Below are 20,907 nucleotides of genomic sequence, written 5' to 3'. Positions count from 1 at the left end.
GCCCTAGCTGGTGATGAATCCCTGTGGGAGGCCTGGGTCTACTCTGGGTCTCCCACCGGATTATTCTGCACCAGGACATGCATGAAGTGTCCTGTTTTGTTCAATCCAATTTACAAAAACTTGTGCTTATAACTCTATGTCAGAATCATTGTGCTTCTTATTCATACAGATTTCTGAGCTCCATTCCCAGAGATCAGGCTTCAAAAGGTCTGAGAAGGGACCTGAACATCTGTATTTTTAAAGGATCTAGAGGTGATTTGGATGCCCTTCCAGGACTGAGAAGGAATGATTTTGGTGGTAAGTGCAGGGAAAGTCTAGTGTGGGAAGAAGTTCAATGACATCAGCAGACAGATGGAATTCCAACAGCCTAAAGTCATTGGGATACAGACTGCCTACGGTGCTGGTTTTAACAATTTATGGGTCATAGACTTTCTGAGAATTTGATTTAAACAAAATTATGAATTCTTTTCCTTCACATTTGCAAAAAAAAAAAAAAATCCACCAAATTATGTGAAGACTTTACAAACTTAAGAAACCTTATACTAGACATTTAGATGTCAGAATCAGGAAAGGGGGAAATCACAGCTACTGTCAGTGTCTACGTACGTATCTCACACAGGCTTGTTTTCTGATCCCAGACAAAGAGGAGACTGCAAATGAAACACAGAAGTATGGCAGCAACATAGCACTGCATTTTTTTTTTTTTAAAGTTGGAGGATTGGGGAGCATGGACTTAGGTAAAACAGACTTGGGTTTGATTTCAGCTCTAACAGAGTATATCTAACTTTGAGCAAATAATCCCTTACCCTAGTCTCAGTATTCTTTTCTGTAAATTGGATTACTAAAATCTCTTTTGTTGAGTTGTTGAGAGGGTTAAATGAGATAGATAGATAGATAGATAGATAGATAGATAGATAGATAGATAGATAATAGATAGAAAGAATATCAAATCAATGGATATTATATTGCCTATAACTAACATTGTTAATATAATCTTCCCTATTCAAGACATATTCCAACAGGATAATGAGGTACACCAGGGGAATTTCAAAGAGATATGGAACCTAAGTGGGTCTGAAAAATTAAGCAATCCTTCCAGGAGAATAGAGAATATCAGCCTAGTGTCACCCTACCCCATATGGCAGGTACCTAAAAATTTGATGTGCACTTGAATCACTTGAAGATCCTTTTAAATGCAGGTTGCAATTCAGCAGTCTGGCGTGAGGCCTGAGAGCCTGCAGCCCCAATAAGTTCCCAGGGTGACCAGGCTGCTTGCCTGGGAAGCACTCTGTGAAAGTGAAAAGACTATTTGGAACTTCCAAAACCAAGAGTGGGCAGAGAAAGAGAGCAAGAGACACTGACTTGTAAAGAATAAAAACTCTTTAGAAACCTGAGTGCTTTTTCCTATTGTTGGCTCACTCAAACCAACTTGAGTGCCTGCCTACCAAAAGGCACAGCCAGCATAATTTTGGAGGCTGCTATGATCTCAGGTCTAAGACTCACTACAATTGTTAAAATGCATGAACCCCAAAAATATTTGCTAATGTGTAGTGAATCCAATGTTAGATACAAGAAGACGGTAGAATGTTACAGCGTTACTGAAGTATCCCTATAATGCTTCAGAACTCTTCAGATTACAGGAAAGTGTATTGCTCCTCTCAATTTTTAAATTCAACTTAAAAAATTTAAATAATTAAGCATAGCTCTGCATTTTTAATGTAGTTATGAATAAATTGTGAGTAATCATGGATTCTTATAGGATGTGTACTATCATAGTTTATTCATAGTTCTCTCACTCAAGTATTTTCAAGATTTTTATTGATTGCAACTGTTCTAATTTTATCTCCACTCCATCTAACCCATCTTCTGCTACTCTTTGATTTATTTCTTCAGGACTAAGCCTTTTAGAGAATTTTTTTTCTGTGAAGAGGAGAAGGTAGTAAAATGGTGGACAAAATCTCATATAAGGTCGCGTCGGTAATTAGACAGATACACACTCCCCCCACCCAAAAAAAAAAGACTACAGATTTCTGATCTTACATACATTTATTAGTTTGTATTAATATTTCACCTGTCCCTTCCCTTAGGGGTTCTTTAGTGTTAATTTAAATAAATATTCTATAAGCATTCAAAAGTAAAATGAATATTGAAATGTTTTTGCTAAATAAAATATAAATCACCTGGGTTCAATGAAAAAATTAAAAATTACCATTAACTAATCATTTTTAATTTCATATGTACCCCAAGTAAATAGTATCTACAATCCCAAAACGTCAAAGTAAAATTTTATACTGAACCTTGTCATTTTTTTCATGATTCTTTTAAAACTATTTAAGATTCTGCATTTGGAGGCTTTGAGATATCTTGTCAAAAACATTCTTAATGGAACATATGGATTCAATTCCATTGACTCAACTCCTATCGATAAAGTTGTACATTTCCCTTCACATATGAATTGCACCTTTCTTGTTAAATTTGTTCCTGAGTGAAATGTGAAAGGAATATTTTTCCACTACTACATCTAACTTGTTATTGCTACTACTTTTAAAAGCTGTTAACTTTCTTGTCATTTATTTTATATTTTTAAATCCAAAGAAAATACAAAAATCAGCCAAAAGAAAATAGGAATGGGGAATTTTAAAAACTATAAGCAAATTAATATTTGAAAACACAAACAACAACAACAAAATAGTAGAAAGGATAAATAACATAAATAAAATATAAAATATTCACCCTGATTTCTGACTTCCAGCCTCCAGAAGTTAAGAAATAAATGTTTACAAAATACCTAGTCTGTGGTATTTTGTTATAGCATGGACAGATGGCTTTAATCAAAAAACAATTGTTGGTGAAGATGTGGAGAACTGGAACTTTTGTACACTATTGGTGTGAATATAAAATGGTACAGCCACTATGGAAAACAGTATGGAGGTTCCTCAAAAACTTAAAAATAGAACTGCCATATGACCCAGCAATCCTACTTCTTGAGTATTTATCCAAAAGAATTAAATTTAGAATCTTGAAGAGACATTTGCACTCCCATGTTCACTGCAGTACTGTTCACAATAGCCAAGATGAATGGAGAAAGAAAATATGGTATATATACACAATGGAATATTATTCAGCCTTATGTTTTTAAAAAAGAAAGAGAAAAAAAAATCCAGCATTATGTGACAACATGGATGAACCTTGAGGACATTATGCTAAGTAAAATAAGCCAATCTTAGAAGGACAAATACTGTATGATTCCACTTACAAGAGGCATCTAGACTAGTCAAAAAAGCAAACAATAGAATGGTGATTGCCAGGGGCTGGAGATAGGGGGTAATAAGGAGTTGCTAATCAACGTGTATAAAATTTCAATTATTCAGCAAGATGAATAAGTTCTAGAGATCTACTAACAATACCATACCATACACTAAATTTCTGTTAAGAGGGTCAATCTCATGTTGTGTTCTTACCACAATTTTTAAAATAAAGTGACTAGAGAAAGTTATCCAGCTTTCAATAACAGGATTTTGTTCTCCAGTTGCCACAGCCGTCCTGTAATTCATGTGGCTGGTGCCACTGAACACTGTCACAGCCCAAGCTGAATCCCTCTGTTCACCAGAGGTTTCCCTCCCCAGAGGGGAAATGCAATGAGGGTAGGAAGAGAGGCTATGGCTGGGGTAGCAGGAACTTTGAGAGTATTAGAGTCAGCAAGTATAACAAAGACTAACAGAAGCCAGTGGCAGCAATGACTGTGCCCTGTCTCCCCCACTAGGCTTTCATCAACTCCCAATGCTCCAATTCAGTCAGCAGTTATTTCTTTTTCTAATTAGTTTCAAACCCAAATAGGTTGCCAACTTAAGAGATGCAGTACCTGTCCTAGTGGTTAAAAAATGCAAGTTCTGGAGTTGGACAAGCTGGACTTGTATCTATGCTCCATCATTTACCAGCAGTGAGACTTTGGGCAAATCATTTAGTCTCTGTACCTCAGTTTCCTCAACTCTAATGTAGGAATAGTAATAATACCTACTTCATAGGCTTATTGGGGGGACAAATAACATAATCTATTAAAAGCACTTAGAATAATGGCTTGAATGTAATAAATGCCCAGTAAGGTTAGCTATTAGATGATGATGATGATGATGATGATGATGATGATGATGATGATGGTGGTGGAGAGGAAGGATGGGAGAGAGAAGAAGGAAGAGAAGAAAAACAAGGAACCATTCAGCAAATGCCATCTGCTCTACTCTTTGTTATGACTTTTACATATAAGACATTTCCAACGACTCTCTCACTTGCTGCTCCTTCTCAAGTTTTAGGGAGCACTCAAAACGATCCAAATCCCAAGAGAAGCCCACATTTTTTGCAATTAGGTTCCTTTAATTGATCTTTGCTGAGCTCTTTCATTTATTCACTCACACAGGTGCTGAGTGCTTACTATGTGCCAGACCCAGGGGGTATAATGGAAAACAAAGTAGACTTAGATCATACTTTCAGGAAACTTAAAGCCTCCTAGATCTTGGGTTCTGAGTTCTGGGACAGTTGTGCCACTTCTAGGTTTCATTGCTTTTCTTCAAAAGAATAGAATGGATTCTCCTAGAGGTTGACTCAATTGCATTTTCACCAGAAAATAAAGCTGAGTGTTTATACAAGGTCTGCCAATCCTCCGTAAACACACTGCCCAGTGGAACTTTCTGCAGTGGTGGCAAGTTTCTGTGTTTGTGCTGATCAGGAGAGTAACACCGGAGTACTTCGAATGTGGCTAGTGCATCTGAGAATCGAGTTTTTAATTATACTTCGTTTTAATTAAATTTGAATAACTGTGTGGGGCTATGATCTTGAATATCACAGGTCTAACTCATTGTCTGTTTTGTGTTGTTTTTTGTTACAATCTGGAAACCAAATTTGGCACTTGGGCATGAATTCCCTGTATGTTGAGTTTATTTACATCTCCAGAAGACAAGTCTGAGGAACATCAGAAAAAGGAAATCTGGAAATAGTACTGTGGACACACTAGCACAAGCTGCAGTTATATTTCTGAATAAAAACTCATTGTTTTGCTGTGGGAAGAAACTTTCCTTAGTGCGGAAAATGTTTTAAAGTTCTGCCAAACCAGAAATGCTATTTCAATAATAAGAATTTATAAAAAGAGTAGATTTTATACAAAATATGGAATGCATTCCTTACTGCCCTTTTTAAATACATATGTTTTTTTTATTAATTTCAGAGAGGAAGTAGAGGGAGAGAGATAGAAACATCAATGATGACAGAGAAATCATTGATCAGCTGCCTCCTGCATGCCCTCTACTGGGGATCAAACCCTCAACTTAGGTATGTGCCCTGACCAGAATCAAACTGTGACCTCCTGGTTCATAGGTCGACGCTCAACCACTGAGCCACACAAGCTGGGCTCCTTACTGCCCTTTTTAGGAGGAGAAAGGACAAATCATGATTAGAAGCGTTTACAAAAGTCGCCTTGAATGCATCTATACACACAACCTGGTCAGCTGCAATAGAATTGCAGCAACAGAGGTGTTCAGGTTTGGTCAAAATGCCTATCGGTCCTTGACCATAACCAAAGCCCTCTAGCAACTGAGGATGAAAATCAAACCCAAAGTTTTCAGTGGAACTCAGAGCCAAAGGAAAATTTTTTAAATCTGTAAAGAAAACCCAACTATTATGGGATAAGTAATTGGAAGTAACTGAAACCAGTATCTCATGGAAAATGCCCACCCTGAAAGTTATAGGTATTGCTCCTCGACTGCTACTTGGAAAATAGCATTAGTGCATATGGAGGAGACCACAGTGGTTTGGTCAAAATGACCACAGTGGTCTGCTCCAGAGGCAGGTGCTGACAGGACTTTCAAATGATGACATTGTCCTTTAGCCAAATGGGGCTGAGTCATGTGATGTCCTGTGTCACAGGACAGCTAAGGTCTACCACGTGCTGGTAACCAGGCCTCTTTAGGAGTTCAGGACATATATGAGCCACCTCCTCTCCAAGTTGTTTCAATTTATTCTAAGTTTGGTTATGCTATTTGAGCTATTAAAACCAATTTCACTGTCCATCAGATAAACAACCAAATCAGGAATGCAAGGGATCCAGCACCTCCTAGCTGTGGCCACTGTATGTCTGCAGCAGGGATCCAGAGCTTCAGGGTTTTGTATCAGACAGGAAGCATGTGACCCAGGCCATGCCAGTAAGACTCAATTAAGGATTTCTATAGAAATGATCCTTCTAAGAGAAGTGCATGTCTGAGGAAGGAGACAATACAGAGAACAGCAATCCTCATGACCACGTCCTGGGGGTCTCACTTTCACTCTGATCCAGCCATGCCTGAAGCTAGCTTTATCTTGGGACCTGTCATTTCTGTGAACCAAATACATTATTTTTTCTCTAGAGCTGGGCTGTCACTTGCTACAAGAATCTCAGTACAGTATCCAACATAAATAATCACTTGAGCTATGAAAGCTTCCAAACCAGACCAATTTTGAATACAAAAAGTTGTAAAGAATAGTACCTAGTGAAGGTTACAATTTCACTAAAGGTCTAAATGAAGGGGTTTTTTAATCCCTAAATTTCTCTATAATAGTACTTCAGTTGAGGTGCAAAAAAAGACCATTATGTAAAAAAAGACCAAATGTAAACTCCATTTTACATTGCACTATCTCTAAAATAGACTAAATAGGAAATTGGCTGGGTTTTGGAAAACTCTAGCCCAATAATACGTAATGTTATTCTCTAAATGTGTTTTGATAGGAAACAGACTAAACGTCTCGGGTGTTTTAAGCAGATTAAAGCACCATACACTAATCTGGAGAACCTGATTGAGGCAGAGCTGTAAAGGTGAAGTTACATAACAATACCAAACTCCCAAATGCAGCGTGGCATCTTTCGTGAGGACTGGAATTACAGGCACATCTGGTGGCAGGGTCTGTGGGGGCCACTGGTTTAAGGTCCTTCATCTCTCACCTCCATGCATACATGGGCAGGGGTCTGGACTGGGAGCAGAAGAGGCCTCTCACCCTCAGCTTAGGAAACAAACTGTCCTAAGGTTCTCATTTGCAGCCAGGTCAGCAAACCCTGATTGGGGAACAGACAAGAAGGGGAGCAGGCCGGGTACTAAGGGAGCAGGTATGAGACAGGCCCCAGTGGAGGGTAAGCCCTTGGGGCATTTGATAGTTCAGGTACGAAGTCAACTTTATGTGGTGACCATGCCATCTAACTTGGTACACAGGACTGACGACAGACAACAACACAGGGCACACCCCTCCCAATATGTGGTTCCCATGGAGCAAAGTAGTTGAATTGGTTTTACTCAAAATGTAAATTGGCAACTATTAGTTGGAATAATAGTAAACTGTAGAGAAACAAAGTGAGTACTCGATGTACACCAAAACCTATAGCATATAAAGATTAAGGGAAGCAAGTAGAAAAAAAAAATAACTTATTATATTCATAAAGTGCTCTTCAATTGATGGAGTGTTTTTACATATATAATTATCATATTTGATCATCAGTTTACCTTACCACAAGCTTCTGAGATTGTGCAGACTTGGTGTTCATAACCTCAAAGGTGAGAAAACTGATATAAAGTGAAGTGACCTGCTCAAGATCATTTTGCCAGTGAGTTGCAAAACTGGACCCCGATTTGGATCTTCCTATCCCCAAAGTAGGTGCCCTCACTGTGCCAGGGTGTTCTCTGAAAACTGCCAGTGTCCACACAACTAAAAGGTATTTATTCTGGCTCCATACAAAAGCATCCCTTTCTTGCAATTATGATATGCAGTTATGAATTATTACCACTTAGATTTGTAACCAAGGTTACAAAATCAAAGAACAGTCAGAACTTAGAAGGGATTCAGAAAAAGTCCCAAAGCTTATTTTAGTATGGGGGGGGGGGGTGGAAAATGCTATAATAAAAGAACACAAATGTTTTCCTCAGGACAAAAGCCAGGAGTCTGACTTAATAATACTCATTAAGACATGAGGAAATATTAAACAAAGGCTACAGACTAGATCTTTTCTAGGCCCATGGGAAGGGGGTAAGAGAAAATGGGCTTCTGTATCTACAGGATGTTACAGATGGAGATGCTCATAGGGCTGCTAAAGTTAGAGTGGATATGCTAAAAAGGATCATGAAAGTGCTTTCCTCAGCTCAAAGATTTATGGAAAAACAGATTTTTTTATGTCTAAGATAATTCAAGAATAACCCTGCCTCAAAATCTTTGGAATACTCTACATCAGGGTTTAGCCAACTATAGGCTGTGGCCTGGCCCCTGTTTTTAGTAAAGTTTCATTGGAACACAACCATACCTATTCATTTATGTAGTACCTATGGCTGCTTTTGCACTACCACAAAGCCAACAACAATTCTTATATGGTCCTTTAGAAGAAAATGTATGAAGGCCTTAGAGGAATGAGAGTGGTTAAAGATGAATTTTAGTTACTTCTATTTAGGACTGGCTGGTGAATCTCTGTTCTTCTGAGGTTCTGTTTTGGACATAGTGAATTTAAACGACCTATAAGAAATTCAAGTTAAGATATATCATGCTCAAGTTCTGAGAAAATTCCCGCTGGAGTTATGCAGGCAGTCTTTGCTTTGCACAGATCCAACATTAATGAATGTCAGCTACCACAGGCTAGTTAAATAACACCAGTCCCCCAGCAACCCGCTTCAAATTTCAGTAACCAGTATATTAGATATGAGTATTTGCATCAAGGATAAACATCCCTGCTAGCTCTTCAGTCCACAAATTACTACGTGAAATAATAGATGTGGCTGATGGCCCTGATCTCATAATTAGTGACCAATCATGTCATGTCACCTCTGTTGGTGATGGACCACACATCTGTCATTAGGTTCAAGCCAGACAGCAAAGCATATAATTGTGCTACCTTCTTATCTCACAGTGATAAACACATACACATTTTACAGAAATGGATCATTAAAAGAGAGAATTGGCCAACAAAGATGAAATTGCAGCAAAGAAATGGAAAGTGATAATGCGGGAAGTGAACTCAAATGGAGTTATAGAAGAAATGGCTAATAGTTGGAATACACTGCTACCATCTGAGAAACCAGATAGGCAACCTGAGGAACTTACGGACAGAAAGCAGGAAATGAGAATATGAGGAAAGGGATAAAGGTGTCCTAGAGGAAGTGATGCTGGCAAAAAACACACACACAACTCTTCACATTAAAGGAAGTTGGGGAGATATTTCATGACATTGAAAGTGCAAAGGATAAAATGTTGGAAGCTGATCCAAGATTAGGAAGCAGTACAACTCGCTGAGGCATTGAAAGATGGTCATACCTATATACCGTCAGTTATATAACGAGAAGGAAGCAAGTTCTGTTCAAAACACTCTAGATGTTTGTTAACAAAGAAATAAAACACTAGTTCTCATGAAACTCTGATTCCACTTTGAAAATACTTTTTTCAACTGAAAGCTGTGACTCATTGAGTAGTGAAACCAATTTAACAATTGTGAAAAATGTTTAATAAAATAGAAAAGAGAAGAGAATACAGCAAATTGTTTTGTGAGGGGTGTGTGAGTGTGTGTACTCAGGAATGTGGTAAAATGTATTTTTTACTGCATAGGGATCCAAATAAGATTGAATATCAATGACCTAAGAAATGTGTGCAGACAGAGAAGAATCCTAGAATATTTGAATCTGGGAAGTTAAGGGGAAACTATCAAAGCCAGCAGAGAATAATCAGCCAATGAGGTAAGAAAGAAAAAAGAAACCAAGTCCTGGGAGCCAAGTAAAAAGTGTTTGTTTTAAGAAGGAAGGAATAATCAACATGGTCAACTGAGAATGCAATTACTATTGTATTTAGCAACATGGAGACTGATAGTCTTGACACTGAGGGAGATGATAATGGAGATAGAGGAGCAAAAGATAATTGAAATTGATTCAGAACAGGAAGGAAAGTAAAGACTCAAAGACAAAGATTTTGCAGTAAAATGGCACAGATTGATATTTTAAATATCTAATGAACATGACATCAAAGTGAATAAATGGCAGTACACATAGTATCATATATGGTATATAAATGAGGTTCAAATTTATAGGTAATATTACTTTATGTTTCTCTTGCATACCTGGCTAAGATTTATGCTGTTATTATAGGAAAAATTCATTTTATTTTCCAAAACATTCAAGGATTGTTAATAAATTACAACATATGTATAATTAGGTCTTATGATTAAATAATCTATAATATGTTCTGCTAATGAATTACATATCTGCTTTTTATAAACATAAACTCAAACTTTCATCTTTTCTTCTCTTGTTTCTCTGAATTATTTTCCAAGGTATGTTTTTCCCTGTACCCTGGAAGGCACTACCATTTCAATTCTACCAGAAAGCCATTAAGTGCAAAATCAAAGTGCTTTTTCATTTAATTGAGCTTTTCCATCTTTTCCCTCTAGTATTAGCCAACTAACTCCAAAGATCTTTTATTATCATGTCCTCAGTTACCAGGTGTTGCTGCAGGCTCTTCTTCCAGCTCCCACCCTATTGGCAAGTTCCCCTTTTTCTTCCCTCCAAGACCTCAGATCCATCAAGAACGTATTTAATACAACATTCAATGCAACATAAGCCAAGTAGGCACTGTGACCACACATCAGTGTTCGTGAGTTCCACTGAGCTCTTCAGGTACTAGAAACAAGGAGCTATAAGAAAGAGGGTACGAAATACTGAATATTAGATTGAAGTACATGAAACTGCCTTTTTTTGAAGGTCAAGAATAGTCAAATGTAGGCAAAGAATAGTCAATTGTAGGATTAGTTGCTAAGAATTCGTAGCTGAACTGCAGATGTGTTCCCTGACCCTCAGACTTTTCAGTTTAGCAAGGAGCTAAATGTTAGAGAAATAATCATACAAATATTTATTCAATTAAAATTGAGATAAAAGTTATTTTTTTTAAAGTATGAATATAGCACAGGAAACTATATTAGTCTTTTAGGAAGACTAGGGAAGGTTTCCCTGAGAAAGTGGCATTAAGCTGAGAACAGAAAGTTTGAGTGGGAGTTAGGAAAGTGAAGTTTTCCAGGGAGAGGCAGCTCGTGTAAAGGCCCCAAGTCGGGAAGCAACCTGAAGCGTTCAAGGATCTGGAAGAAATAAGGCCAGTAGGACTGGTCGGGAATGATCACGGAGGAAAGGGCTCCAGAGAAGCAGAATAAAGAACCAAAACATTACCCATTTATTCCCATGAGCCATGAGAAGCACTTAAAAAGATTTAAGTAAGGGCCTAACACAATTCGCTAGCCCCAGTGTAGAGCAAGGGTCCTCAGAAACATCAGACCTTGCTGCTGTCTGTTTTGTAAATAAAGTTCTACTGGAATACCATTTGTTTATGTGTTTTCCCTTCCAATGGCAGAGTTGAGACAGAAACTGTAGGGCTGCCCAAGCTAGAAATATTCATTATCTGGTTCTTTAAAGAAAAAGTTTGCTGCCTTCTGGTGTGACCAAGATGGGGAGGGAGGGAGGGAGGGAGGGAGGGAGGGAGGGAGGGAAGGAAGGGAGGAAAGGAGGGAGGGAGGGAGATATTACGTGGTCCATGCAGGAGATGCCGTTGGCTTGATCTAGAATAGTGGTGGGGTTCATGGAAGGCAGTGGTAAGATGTGAGAAATATTAAGTAGATATGACAGGGCTTGGTGATACTGGGGTGAGGCAGAAGAAAGCATCTAGAGTAACTCCCAGGTTTGTGTTTGGAGCAGCTGGGAGATGGTGGGGCCACTGAAGCAAACAAACAAACAAACAAACAAAAAAGAATAAACAGGCTTAATGGGGCAGAACAGGAACTGGCCCGGAACTTTAGAGACAAATAAGAATAATCCATCAGGAACATGTGACTATCCTCTGTGCACAACACAATGGCTGTATATAGCTCTACTCACAAAATACCAGATGAAGGAACACAGGTGCCATCAGCTTTCAAGTTTTTGAGTACTTAAAATCTATGTTTATCTCACAGTGATTGCTTCATTTTTGTTTTGCTTTGTTCTTGGGGGTGGGGGAAGCAGGAGAGAAAGGGAAAGGGTTTTTGTTTTTTTTTTACTTACTACATTCATCTCTCTTGCCTTTGTTACCTGTGTCCTCTATACAACAGATAGACATGTCTACTTTATTCCGTAAAGCTTTCAATATTCTTCCTTCCCTTCAGATCTTTTCTCATATATGTATCCATGATTATTACTCTCCAGGATCTTTATCACCCTTTATCATCGTATTTTAATGTCTTCGTGTTCAAACAAAAATCTAATCATCTTTCACATATCTCTACCCCAAATTCCAAGTTCTTCAGTAGTACTTAAGCCCAGTTACTGCCATGGTATGGTATTCGGAAAAAGCAGAACCTTTCCATTTCAGATGTTTCAAACCTGTGAGGAAGCCGCATGTTGAGGAAAAAGCATGGCCTTTGTCAGAAAAACACTTCCTAATATTAACTGTGTGTCCTTACTTGATGGGAAATATTAACACCTACTTCACGGAGAGTTATGGGAATTAAACACAGAGATTATATATGGAAAGTACTCACCTTAGTGCCCTGAACAGATATTTTTCCCCTCTCTACCTTTTTTTCTTCCCTCTCTTACACAGAAAGACAATCAGTTCTGCAAGTTGTTTCCCTTCCCCCCCGCCCCCTCCCACCCCCCTGTCCCCCCGCAAGGGTGATTTTGTAGTATTAACATGCCAAAACCATAGCCAGGCTGGTAAGGAGCAGATGCAAAAGCCAATGCTGAAGCCAACCCAGGTAAGTTGAACGGTGGAAAACAAAGCTATCACATTAGAACAGGGAAGTCCTACCTGAGCAGGACTGACAGGCAGGGAGAAACCACAGCTCCTCAAGCTTGGTACAAATATGGCTCCCAGGTCAAGATAAAGTGGTCTAAGGCAAGAAAGCCAGGAGGCTGGGGAAAGGCAGGGAACATGTGGAAAACTCACTAGGAATGGCTCAGCTCCATTCCCCAGTGAGCAGGCTCAGCAGGGAGCTGGGGCTGGGGCTGAAGAGCTGGCTTTGGAATAAATGATCACAGAGTCTCCATGCAGGTGAGGCAAGTTTATTGGAAAAGGCCAGAGCATAGGGCTGGTCATGAGCAACTAGCAAGGCCAGCCTTTCTTCTGGTAGGGCAAGCTGCTACATCAGTAACAAGGAGATGGCGACAAAGGCTTTGTCTGTAGGACCATTCAGTTCTCAGCTTCCTCTGGGCTGTGCCAGCATTTTTTAACCTTAGGGTCTTCACACTAAATCCAAATATTTAACTTGAATCCTTTTCTGATTGTTCTTTTTGCTTTTTCTGAAATACTGTATTCCTTCTTCATCCTAAATTTCACTCTTTCTTAGTAGGCCTAAAAAGCATATATCCTTAAGTAACTTAATTTTCTTTCTTTCTTTTTTTTTTTGTAAGGCATATTTTAAATATAAATAAAAATCACTTTCATATAAATCTACTTTTTTTTTTTCAAACACTAACATGGAGTGAAATCTATATATTTTACTACCAGACAGTTTCAACCATTAATCATACTGTGAATTTCAGAAAGTCCTTATCTTCTTCCTTTTGGGATCTGTGCTAGAAATGACGACACTTAAGTATTAATTGGCAACACTTTTAGTCTGTTACCTTCAAAATGTCACAGAAATGGGAACATATCTATAAACATCATTCTGAAATCCCACATAAGCACTTAGATTTGGAATTAGGACAAAAAAAATATTTTTTATGTTTTTTTTATCACATGTTGTTTGCATTGCTTTAAAAATTTTTTGTGCAAACTTCCCAAAGTGACATTTTTCTCAGAGAACAAGAAGGTTTTGTAGAAAGTATGACTAAGATTACTTCTTCCAAAAATTGCATCAACACATGTAATCAATTTGGCCACATATGGTTACTTGCAAGCAGCAATTTTTTAATAAAAACTACCTCTAGGCTTTGTGATTTCTGTAGCTATTAAAAACTGGTAGAAAACTAAAAAGACTAGAATCAATCCATTCTGAAGAGCACAGTAGTAACAGCATTATTTCTATTTTTCTTTGCTATTTTCACTCAACGCAACTATCAAGGCAGAGACTGGAGTGACAGTGGCCATAAGTCAAGGAATATTAGCAGCCATCTGAAACTGGCTTTGAATCTACCAGAAATTCTCCAGATGCATAAAACTTACCTGCAGAATGACTCCCACACAATAATGGCTGGCCTCATGCCAGTTGTTATGACTTCCCTAGAGATTAAATGTGAAACATAAAATTTGTCTTACCTATTAATCTTATTCACAGCATGAAAAAATAACCAACAACAAGCACAACATAAACAAGCACTTGCAACTCCTTGTAATTGTCTAGGTTGCTTATTATTGTTCTTACATGTTATATAAAATATATCAATACATTTAATCTTTCTTATACATTTGAAGTGTTGGTAACGAGAGGAGTTTAAACTTTTTAAAGTGTGAATAAAAGAACAAAGAATCTTTCCAATATACTTATTCTGGAAATACTTTAGTATAAACTTGAATTTCCACAAGTATTAAAAATGGGAGATGCAGAAAATTGTTAAATTATTGGCCTTCAAAGAATCACAACTCCCTGATTTCACATGCTTGTACAGTCCCTTCTGCCTGCTGGGCAACCACAACCTGCACAGTCAGATGTAAGTGAAGCCATTTGAACCAGCCAGCTTCTAAGTGAACTCAGATAAGACTAACAGAAGATCCACCAAGCTGAGCCCAGCCCAAATTGCAGGCCTACAGATTGTGGGATTGTGGGGTGATTCATTATATAGTAATAGAAAACTAATAAAAAATAAAAAGAAAACTAATAAAAGAGAGAAGACTAACATGATTGGTTAAGAGACAGAGAAAAGATTGGTGTTATTAAAAGATAAGCTGAAGCATGTTAAAAATTTGAGAGTTTATTTGTAGAAAAATTGATTCAAATCAGCCAGCATCCTACCCAGCAGACAAAAAGGAGCTCCAAGATCCTGTACAAATGAAAAATTTCCAAGCAGGAGAGAGCAAGAACAAGGAAGTTATACTAGCCCCCCCCCACCCCCCCCAAAAAAGTGGCCTATTCATTTGCAAACTTACTTTCCTTTAGGGGTCTATTAAGCAGACTACCTCACTAGTGCTGATCAGGTGATTCCTGACTGACTAGTTTAAGATTCTATTTCTGGGAAAGCCAAATTAGGTTAAGTTTAGTGACCTGGGGCTTAGCATAAATGAGTCCATTTTTGAGTCTGTTTTCAGTGGTGGGCTGGAAAAAATAAATGGACCTTTAACAGATATCAGTGTTCTAATCCCTGGAACCTGTGAATGTTACCTTACACAGAAAAAAAAAAGGGGGGGTGGGGAAGGGTCTTGAGATGGGATTATGCTGGATTGTCTGGGTGGATCCTAAATGCAATGGCATGTATCATTATAAAGAGGGAGATTTCATACAACAGAAAAAAGAAGGCAAGGCAACTACCAAGTCAGAGACGGGAGTGAGAGTGGCCACAAGCCAAGGAATATCAGCAGCCATCTGAAACAAAGAGGGGGGAAGGGGTTGTGCCTCGGGTCTCAGTAGGGAGCAGCAGCTCTACCAACACCTTGATTTCAGCCCAGGGGAGCTAATTTCTAAATCCTGACCCCCAAACCTGTACAGAATAAATGTCTGTGGTTTTACAACACCAAGTTTGTGGTAATTTGTTACACAAATCCCGCAGGAAACTAATACAATGAGTAAGGCATGTATATGGGAAACCAGGCTGTCTTTATGTTATAATGTCAAAAGAAAAAATGACATGAAAGGACCCAAAAGAAGGGACCCCACAGAAAATGTGCATCCATATCAAACAAACCCAAAAATAAAATAAGAAATGTAAATGACTTACACACAGCTGACTTTTTTTTAAAAGGCAGTAAGTAGTGTTTTGAAAAGTTATACTATCTACTGAGTATATAACTCTAAATAATGCATCAAGAAAAGTATATATTCAGCAAAAACTTAATGGAAGTATAAGTAGGAAATAATCAAGACACAGTTATATAAAAGACTAATCTGTTTTCACAATAGGGCAGGCAGACTAAAAGGTTGGTGAAGGTTTCTTTTAAATATAAAATTAATCAATAACATTAAACTCAATAATCTAGAAACAGGGAATTTATCTTCTAATGTACACATGAAACATAATGGCTAATTACAAAATTGGAAAAATATTTTTGATAGATTTTACAAATATAAAAGAATATAGATCACAATCTCAGTAACCATACAATGAAACTGTAAATTCACAAATTTTAAAGACGCATACAACTGGAAATTTAACGTTTTCTTTAAAAATATACAATTAAAGAAAATAATTAAAAATAAAACTTTTATAAAATAGCAATGAGGTTGCTAAATGTCCAAATCTTTAGGATTAGTCAAAGGTGCACTAAAAGACATTGTCATAGCTTTAACTTTTTTCACTTTTAAATATTAAAATAAATGAACTAAACTATTTTTAAATTATAAAAAGTTTTCTATAAAAAAGTACAGAATAATTAAAATATAGGAAAAAAGTAAGAAGAAATAAAATAATGAATTGCATATATAAGCTCCGAAGCACCTTATTTCAAGTAATGAAGATGATGAAATAGTCCAGCACTTCTCAAATTGGTGTTCAGAAAAAAAAAAAAATCAATAACTGTGCCAAGAAAATGTCTTCCTCTCCACAAATAAGTTCTTTACTTTTAAGTTCTTTAAAACATTAAATAGACTTCACGTTTTCCCTTTCAGTTTAAAACTTCTTAGATCTTTTCTTATGTTAATATGTACTTTGACTTTGAGTCCTCAAGGAGGGTACTTGTACAATTTCCCAAGCTCATTTGCCTTTTTTTTTTTTTTTTTTTTTTAGTATTCTGAGAACAGCTTGCAAAATGCTGAACTAGACAAACTGCTAGCAAAATTACTAATGAAAAAAAAAGAAATAATTAGATTAGAAACAATAAAATGGGAAATATGTGTTAAAATGGAATGTTATGCACAATTGCACTTTAATTAAAATGGGAGTACATTATTTTAGAAAGCAGTCACACTCCAGATATGTCTTCCTGTTTATATAACTTAGGTTTCAAATCAAAAGGATATTAACTAGATATTAACTTATAAGCTGGATGAAAATGTGAGCACAAAATATTTAGCCTTAATTTAAACTTTAAATGAATATTCTACAACTACAACTCAAATTGTCCTTTCCTGGGTCAAAAACTATATATATTAAGGCAGACAAAGAAACTTCAAGGATCCTGTGTGTATGTAAAAGCAGGAAGGACAGAGGGGGTGTCAGGCAAATGTGAGGGGCTCTTTGGTCAAACTTGGAGAATAATAACAAATTCACCATTCTGGAAAGACACACAGGACAGCAGCAGGGTGCCAAATTCAAGTGTAGAATAGAAGCAAAGGTTGTTTGCTGACGAACCACACAAGGGGCATCAAAATTAGGATTCAGTCCTTTCTCTGCTCACTGGAGGACAAGGAGCTATAACCAGGCTTGTAGGTCCTAAAAGTACATCTTTCAATAGAGCAATGAAAAGTCTCAAAATCCTAGTAGGGGGGAATATAAAAAAGTAGAGTGGGATTGTAAAGTATTTTTGACTTCACTACTGCACACCCAATAAGTTCCTACATTAAGATCATGCTTAATTTAACCAGTCTTAGGCAGTTAAGGTGAAATAAGTAATAGTCAGGCAGTGTTAAGAACTGTAATTTTCCTATATGACTCAGTTCTCAATAGAGTCATTTTCCATCCTATCTAATAAAAGGGTAATATGCAAATTAACCATCACTCCATCACAAAGATGGAGGTGCCCATAGCCACAAAATGGCGATGCCCAGTCCTCTCAGCCCCGCCGGAGTCCCCCAGTCCTGGGGGGGTGGCCGCTGAGAGTGGGCAGTGTGAGCGACCTAGCGGAATGCTTGCTTTATCACCGCAGCGATGAGGCAAACATTCGGCGCCCGGCCACGGATGGGCCTCTGGCCAGGCCAGGTGTGGAACGCTTGCATTGTTGTCCCAGCGACGAGGCAAGTGTTCCATGCCCAGCTGCGGATGAGCCTCTGAGCCGCGGAGAGCCTCTGGGCAGTGGACGTGGAGCAGCCAGGCCCTGCAGAGAGTTACTGGCGCACGGATTCATGCACAGGGCTACTAGTTATATTAATAAATATATAAATCTCAATAAAGTGATTTTCTGAAAAAGAAACACAATTGTATAGGAATGACTATAATGAGAAGTATATTATCAATATTAACAAAACAGCTTGAATTTTCTGAGAAAAAAGATATATAAAATATTTTCACTTTTCCTAGATTCACATTTTGATGCATTTTCAGTCAAAATAGAAGAAGACATTTTTGTTACATGATAAAATGAGTCTGAAGACCTCCTGGAAGAAGGAATGATGGAAATAACAAAACATGAATATCACTGAAGGTGAGATCTGAGAATGAGAATGAGGATAGAGCTAATCCTTTGATGTATTAAAAGGCACCAACACATTCGGAGCCATAGAAATGAGGGAAAAGAATGAAAGCACAGCCGAAACCGGTTTGGCTCAGTGGATAGAGTGTCGGTCTGCGAACTGAAGGGTCCCAGGTTCGATTCCGGTCAAGGGCATGTACATTGGTTGCGGGCACATCCCCAGTGGGGGGTGTGCAGGAGGCAGCTGGTCGATGTTTCTCTCTCATCGATGTTTCTAGCTCTCTGTCCCTCTCCCTTCCTCTCTGTAAAAATCAAATAAAATATATTTAAAGAAAAAAAAAAAAAAAAGAATGAAAGCACAGGAAGAAAGAAACAACCGTGTGTGTGTGTGTGTGTGTGTGTGTGTGTGTGTGTGTGTATATATATGTTATCTCCCAGAAATAACCTTTCATATTCCTTAATACCTGTTTAAAGAGACTTCCTAAATCTGTGGTTTAAAAATATTATTCAGTCCTAGCTGGTTTTGTTCAGTGGATAAAGTGTTGGCCTGCGGACTGAAAGGTCCCAGGTTCAATTCTGGTCAAGGGCACATGCTCAGGTTGCGGGTTCAATCCCTGGTAGGGGATGTGCAGGAGGCAGCTGATCAATGATTCTCTCTCACCATTGATGTTTCAATCTATCTCTCTCTCTCTCTACCTCTCTGAAATCAATAAAAATATATTTAAAAATAAAATAAAAATAAAAATATTATTCATGTGGTGAAGGCCTGGGATAGGAGTGGAGGGTAGGGGCTGGGCGAAGGAGTCAAGAAGGGGGAAATGGGGGACATTGGCAATACTGTCAAGTATAAAAAATACATATATTTTTTAAAATTTTATTCAGTGGAAGAAGTTGAATTGACTGGCAACTTGCAGAAAATAATGTTTAGATCTTTACCTAGTACCAAACAAACTGGGTGGCAGGGTTGGTTGGTTAGTTTTGAATCTTTGGACACAGCAGTCCCCAAATAAAGTTAGAATCAAAACCTCCTCTGAAACCTTTTCAGTATAGATATGCCTGGGCACCACCCTGGACAGGTGCAAAGGACAAGTAGTCTAATGGGCAAGGGGATTAAGCAATCTTATGTGCAAAACCTTGCCCTTATGTAAGAAGCACTGGTGTAATGGAAAGAGTTGGGAGACATACGGAACTGAGTTCAAATCCTGACGCCATTACTTATTAGGTGTGTGACTTTAGGACGCTGATTTGGTTTATATGATCCTCTGTTTCCCCAATTGTAGAATGAGGGTGATAATAATAACTATGTAAAAAATGTTATTGTGAGGATTAAATAAAATAACTTACGTAAAGTGTCTAGATTTCATGGTTCTAATTCATTTAAAAATATATGAATACATAAGCTTGTTTCCTGTCTGGAAAACTGTTGTGAAACATAAAACAAATTTTCATTTTATGTTTGATTTTCTGCCTTCGGTTCTCAAGGAAAAGGGCAGAAGCATCACCATACAATCCACTCCCCAGCCTTTTACTTTATTCATTTAAGCTTAAAATACAATACTTAAGTATCATTTAAAATCTGAGTAAAACAACTAAAATAAGTAAAAATTCAATATATTAAATTATTGACTACTTACAAAGAGAGGGAAGCATCTAATATTTCTGATGCATGAAATCAAAGGCATATTCAAGCAGAAATGCATCAGTGGTCTGAAAGAGGATTGTATAAACCCGGGCTTATTTGATTACTTACGCTGGACACTGCCTTGAGAAAATGGACTAAGTAGTTCTGAATTAAAATTTAAGCACAGAAAATTAGGTCCTTTATTTTAAAATGATTCCCAATTCTAAATGTTCAGCTGCATCTATCTTAAAGCATTACAATGAATACTATTCAAATTCCCCCTAATGCCATTCCATATAATCAGTTTTCTCTGCTATAATTTTTTCTCAACTTGCAAATTAAAATTCTTTACCTTAAACCTCAACATTATTATTTCTCATTTTCTACATCCCAAAGACCTTTCTTTAGCAATAAAAAAGGAAAGAAAGAATGTCTTGTATAGAAAATTATTATTGCTACCATAGCAACCTATTAACATTCTTAGGAGAATTCTTTCTTACATCAAAAATGTGAAATGAAAAAAAAAATGTGAAAGGCACAGATTTAATACAAATGCAACTCTTTTTTTGCAAAACAAAAACACTTTTTGTAATTTTGGTCACAATCTCTAAGCAAACCAAACCTCTTCTGATGAAATAATGCACCTCACATTTCCAGCATCCTGACACACATACACCCTTACTTAATATTCTGTTTCTGTACCATCACCCTCTCTTGTAATACTAGCAAAGTGTTTTCATTTCCCCCCCAAAACCTTGAACTACAGATGAATAATTTTATAAAGTCTGGTGATTTTAGCACCATCACCCCTCACTGAATCTTTCCTATCACCATCTGCCTCC

At 37.6% G+C, this 20,907-nt stretch overlaps 1 protein-coding gene and 1 long non-coding RNA gene across 2 annotated transcripts in view; both read right to left on the bottom strand.

Moving 5' to 3' along the window:
- The window catches only part of CPE (carboxypeptidase E), an 87,140-nt gene that overhangs the window by 37,479 nt on the left and 28,754 nt on the right, over positions 1-20,907 (bottom strand). The window lies entirely within an intron of this gene.
- LOC129149454 (uncharacterized) lies at positions 13,066-20,499 on the bottom strand. Its single transcript, XR_008556351.1, has 3 exons — positions 20,418-20,499; positions 14,173-14,229; positions 13,066-13,356 (listed from the first exon to the last, which is right to left on the bottom strand). It is a non-coding gene; the product is annotated as an uncharacterized LOC129149454 (long non-coding RNA).

The sequence above is a fragment of the Eptesicus fuscus genome, chromosome 6 (assembly GCF_027574615.1).
Source record: "Eptesicus fuscus isolate TK198812 chromosome 6, DD_ASM_mEF_20220401, whole genome shotgun sequence".
NCBI lineage: Eukaryota > Metazoa > Chordata > Mammalia > Chiroptera > Vespertilionidae > Eptesicus > Eptesicus fuscus.
This window is presented reverse-complemented; position numbering and strand designations above follow the sequence as displayed.